The sequence below is a fragment of the Carya illinoinensis genome, chromosome 15, assembly GCF_018687715.1.
Source record: "Carya illinoinensis cultivar Pawnee chromosome 15, C.illinoinensisPawnee_v1, whole genome shotgun sequence".
NCBI classification, from domain to species: Eukaryota; Viridiplantae; Streptophyta; class Magnoliopsida; order Fagales; family Juglandaceae; genus Carya; species Carya illinoinensis.
This window is the reverse complement of record NC_056766.1, coordinates 22842511-22848510: the sequence shown is the minus strand read 5'-3', so window position 1 is coordinate 22848510 and position 6000 is coordinate 22842511. Positions and strand designations below refer to the sequence as shown.

The window sequence follows — 6000 nt, the reverse complement described above, 5'->3', positions numbered from 1 at the left end:
CATTTTTTTTTTTTTTTTGCCTATAGTATACACACAAGCAAGTATATACAACAGATTATTTGGGTATTGGAGCGACTGCTCCTCCATTGCAAGTAGTGTCAACGTGAGACACTCATGTTGTTTTCTAATTTTTTTTATTGTTGTTCTTACTAAGTTTTGTTTCTTTACGTCCAACCATCTCAATTGCATCTCTCGGATCAGGATGATTATCAGGACAAGTATAAATGGTGGTGATTAGCAAGTATGTTTTGGTGGAAATGATTGTGTTCAGACACAATTATTGGAGTATGTTTTGGTGGAAATTATTGGAGTGCAATTTTGGTAGAAATTATTGAAGTATGTGGTGGTGTTTGGGTCCATTAAGTTATTGTAATGTAATATTGAATCGTGTAAAGCTACTTCCTGTAATAGGCTTAGTGCAATTTCCTATAATGCATTTTTGTACTAATGGACTTAGTGCAATATCTTGTAATGCACAATTTTGTGATGGAATGCATTTACAAGGTATCTTGTAAAAACTGAAGATGAAGAAATTGTCATGTGTATACAAAAATACAAACCTGTCCATTCATTCTCAAAAGTAAAATATTTACAAATTCACAACCAGAATAAGTTTACAAGGTATACTGTAAAATCTGAATCTATCCATGCATTCTCAAAAGTAAAATATTTACAAATTCACAACTAGAAGAAGTTTACAAGGTATCCTGTAAAAAGTGAAGCTGAAATTACCATGTGGAGGTATACAGAAATCTGAAACTGTCCATTCATTCTTAAAAGCAAAATATTTACAAATTCACAACCAGAATAAGTTTTCAAGGTATCCTGTAAAAATTGAAGTCGAAATTGCCATGTGGAGATATACAAAAATCTGAAACTGTCCATTCATTCTCAAAAGTAAAATTTTTACAAATTTACAACAAGAAATGCCCAAACCATAAAACTGCCCATCCATTACATGTCAATATTAAAGTACATCTCAGAACTACCCAAAGCATAAAAATACTTTCAACCCATGTGCCCATAGACGTCCATCGTGTGATAGCTTCTCAACACCACCTGAATACAGGTTTGCTAAATGTATCTTCAGTCAGTGTAAGCCAGACTTCCCTAAAGGTTGCCCTAGGGCAAACTCAAGCATTCCTTGATGGAGATCGAAACTCAAATGATTCAAATGTGTATGCATTGGGTATGCTTAGCCACGGAAATCCACATTGTGGGGATGGTAAAAGCCCTCCTCATCTCTCATTTTCCAAGCCACCTATGTGAGTAGGAAAAGCATATTGGTCAATATTAAGAGTCAGGAGAGGAAAAGCACATTCTTGAACACAACTGTCAGCCAAAGTCTAGACAAAAATATATAAAAAAGTTTACACACAAAGGCCTTTTTTCCCTTTTGGGTGGCACCATATGCAATATCAAGAGTTCAATAGATTAGCAAGTAAATCCATGGACTTATCATTGTTTCAAAAGAATTCCAATTTTTTTTATTAAGCTCAGGATATAAGAAATGGAGATCTTGCAGAAAGTTTAAGTTTAGTATCACATCGTTGAGAATGCCTCTCTAACTTAATCTTCTTTGCCTTTTTCACACTCCATTTCCATTCCTAAATTTTTGACAAATCCTCTTTGTGTGGTTTCTCAGGCACAGGAACCTACAATCACATTGGGAATGCAATATCATGGATCATTCAATCAAGCCGGTTCTTATAAGAATATGCGATAATGTGAGAAATGGGAGCCATCATTTGGAGGGTTTTGAAACCCTGCACCAGCTCAAACTACAATAGGACTAAATACATTCAGAGTTGAAAATAATGAAATTCACATCTACCACACAACCAACCATAAAAAACGCATGCCTAATTTACAACTTAAAATAAGGAAAGCTGAGAGAGAACATTATAAGAGCTAAAAACCTCTATCCTCAAATCTCTGTATAGCTGGTCAACTGTCCATAGCAATACTAGCTTTTCTTCTTTCGTATTTTGAATTCCTATTCCCATTCCACTCCTTAACTAGGTATTCTCTTATGTATACTTTCAGTATATGGGTTGCGATATTTAAATAAAACTCAGATGACATTATTTTTATTTTTTTTAAAAAAGAAGCCAACTGAAATAATAAAGGAAAGCTTGATTTCTCAAATATCGCCCAATCAACAACCAAAAACCAAAAAACTGAAGGCAAAAACTTTGAGTGAACAAGATTCATCGAGGAAACTTTCCAAGAATGATGGAAACTAAAAAAAACAAAGAATCACCTAGCTAGGAGAGATTGCTTACAGAAATTTACTGCCAGCAGAAATTTGCTGCTGAAGACACTTTGCACTCTTCTCTCTCCGCTCAATCCAAGTTTGATAGGCAGAAATTTAGATCAGATGTTGAGAGGATGCCTCGAGGGAGAAAAGATGGCTCGGGGATATGTTCAGGCGAGGGTTCGTGGTTCAGGGAGATGTGTTCGTGTGGTTCAAGGAGATGAGGGAGATTCTCGAGTTCTTAGGTGGAGATGAGGTATATGAGGCAGATTAGGGATTTTCGATTTTCAGGATTCGTAGGTGGAGAAGAGGGAGATTGGAGAAAAAATTTTTAGGCTTGGAGATGAGGGAGATGAGGGAGATTGGAGATAAAATTTTCAGGATTCGTGGGTGGAGATGAGAGAGATTGGAAAAATAAAAATTTCAGGTTTTGTACGTAGAGATGAGGAAGACGAGGGAGATTGGAGATTTTCAGTTCGTTATTCTATTTTATTTTTTTAATATCCACCTGGCAGCAGCTGAGTCAGTCGGTGGAGAATTTCGGTAAAAAATTCGTAGGGACATAGCATTTTCCTTTTTTCATAATCTTAAATATTTATTTATAAATAAAAAATTCACAACATTAATAAATAAATTTCATTAATTACTAAATAAATAAAAAATCCATTCGGGACACTTCTTCCAGACCCAAATTTGGCTCCCAAAGTATTTCTGATTCAAATTACAAACATTGGGATTTGTATTATGAGCAATGCTACATACATTCATTTTTACGTGCTCTCTGCGCACTCTATTGATATTATTGGTTGGATCAATTTTTTTTAATACACAACCAATCACATCAGTGAAATGCACGAAAGAATACCTTAAAAATGATTGCACATAAGATTTTTGTTGTATTATCTACATCGCAGAAGTAGGCAGTTAGAAGAGATAAATGCATGTTAATCCACAATATTTAATATTGATAAATGCGTGTTAAGAGTGACGAGATATAAAAATTTTCATCCAATTGTGTGATTGACTATGGAGAAAGAAAAATTCTAAACATAAACCCACACACCACACTTTTTGTTTTCTTTTACCAAATGTTTTTTATATGAAGAATGAGTAGAAAAATCCAATTAGTTTAAGAAGTGTGGTGTGTGAGATTATGTGTAGCAAAGCTCATGAAGAAATGCATGATGAACAAATCTTATTCATGAGTTTCGTGAATCCAATCTTTGGTTGGAAATTAACATCTAGTCTTCCCTATTTAAAATTGAAAAATTCTAAAAATAAGTCCACACACCACACTTTTATTTATTTAAACCAAAAAAGGGAAAACCTTGGATTCCTTCCCCAAAAATTGACATAAAAAACCGTTTATTTACACTTGATACTTGAGATGGAACTGAAAAAGGGCAATAAAATCAGGAATTAATAACCAATCAAAACAGGGTTGGAATCCACCAACCCATTTATTTCAATTTGCCAAACCATTTAATTTTTATTTTAATTTGCAGATCAAATGGCACCAAAAAAGGCAACGAAATAAAATTAAAAAAAAAAAGGTCCAAAATGTCGAGCGGTGCAAAAGGAAATTGAAGAACCAAACATCAAGCGGTGCAAATTAAAGAAAATATATAACCACGTATTTCTAAAGCTTCAAACACGTACCTTTTATACTGATTACTCATTTTTTTCACTCTCCAATAACGACGGATGTTCTTTATCATTCTCTTTTTAAGTAAATCTCTACCACATTTGAAGGTTCTCAAACGTTCGTTCAGGGCCTTTTCAGGCGTTCAGTTTGGGTGATTTCTTGCATTCTTTTTAATAGGTATACTATTTCTTTCGTCTCTTTTTTCTTGGATTATAAAATTAATGTGAAAGAGGTCTGCCATTTATGTATATTTTATTTGAATTAGATTAATAGTTTTGAGGTGACCATTTCTATTCTTCAATAAAACTAAAAATGCAAAATGCTAGACTAGTATATCATAGAAGACAAACGATTGTAAATGATATAAGGAGTGGAGCAAGAATGCGTCATGATGGTGAACAAAGTAGTGACAGTATAAGTAATGACATACTTGTGCGACGTAGTAGACGAACGATAATGGATGATATAGGAAGTGGAACAAGAATGTGTGTTGATGGTAAACGAAGCAGAAATAGTAAAACTGACGAACTACCAAGTAAATGACTTAATTACATAATTCATGTATAATGACATCATTTTTCACAATAGGATTAATAGTAATGATGCTTTTTGGTTTTGTTTTCTACGTTCCAGGAAAATATACAGAGCCTTGGAATTTTGATCCTCCATGTTATGAATGTGAGTAGCGTAAAGCAATATTATGGTATGAAGAAAGAACTCAAAAATCAAGGATGCCCACTCAACCGAGAATTTCTCTATTGTATGGAGGGTCAAGTTTTGTTACCTTTATTTAAGATGCCACCTTCTCTCTTAGAAGAACTGTTAAGTCCTATGGGTGGGCAATGTTAATAAAAGTTTAGGACACAAATACAAAGTTATAATATCGTCCTTGCTATGACTTCAACGGGTGGAAATGTAGACAAGAATATCAATGATGGAGGTGGTCCTTACATCTTTCGAGTTAATGGTCAAACTCATCATAAAATTGGAACCCTACATCCAATAAATGATTCAAATCCTCAATTTGCATAGTTATATTTCTATGACACTGAGAATGAAGTAGAAAATTGAATGAGTGTATTGAATCACAACACCTCTAATAAAAATATTGAATCATCAATTCTTACTGCATTGGTCCAAATACTTAATGAAATGAATGGATTGGTGAAAGGTCTTCGTATGGTAAGGGACCGTTTCTCAGATAATAATATTCATAAAATGGGATTACGTCTTATTAGTTCAAGAACAAAAGATGGAATATAACATAATTTACCCAATTGTTATGAGATTGCTGCAATTATTATTGGTGACATTGGTAATATTGAGGATGCTCATCGGGATATTGTTGTCCAATATAAATGAGGTGGATTGAAAATGATTAATGAGTTGCATCCATCATATATGGCATTACAGTATCCTCTTCTTTTTCCATATGAAGAAGATGGATTTATGCTTGGTATTTTACGTAGAACTGATCATAGAAGTACATAAAAAAAGAAGGAATTCATTACTATGAGGGAATATTATGCATATAAATTGCAAGAACGTGAAGGAGAAGGACACATTAATATATGACAATCGTTTATGCCAACAATTTGTTCTTAATGCATACACATGTATTAAAGAAACCCGGCTGATGTGGGTGAGAAGAAACGAACATAAATTAAGGGTTGAGTTATATAGTGGATTGAGAAATGCAGTTTTGAGAGGAGATACAACTGCTGCATCTATTGGAAAGAGAATTGTATTACCTTCAAATTCACAAGAAGCCCAAGATATATGGTTGAGAATTATCAAGATGTAAAGGCCATTTGTAGGTGGCCAATATAACATTCACATGCAATGCAAAATTGACAGAAATTGAAACTTTTCTGTCTAAGAGCCCTAGACAAAAAGCAAAGGATCGACCAGATACAGTCATAAGAGTTTTTAAAATTAAACTCAATCAACTTCTACATGACTTAAAACATGGCCAACACTTAGGGAGGTTGCTTGCTGACAATAATTTTTATCATTTATTATATTTATTTGTATCTTAAACTAGACATATATGTGCATATCTAACTAGACTTATATTGTGTGTATAGTTATCTACACT

At 33.6% G+C, this 6000-nt stretch overlaps 1 long non-coding RNA gene across 1 annotated transcript in view; it reads right to left on the bottom strand.

Annotated features, from left to right (window-relative positions):
• Positions 1 to 860: 860 nt before the first annotated feature.
• The window catches only part of LOC122295662, a 54346-nt gene continuing 49206 nt past the window's right edge, over positions 861 to 6000 (bottom strand). The window contains exon 4 of the long non-coding RNA XR_006238209.1: positions 861 to 1261. This is a non-coding gene — a long non-coding RNA (uncharacterized LOC122295662). The remainder of the gene's footprint in view (positions 1262 to 6000) is intronic.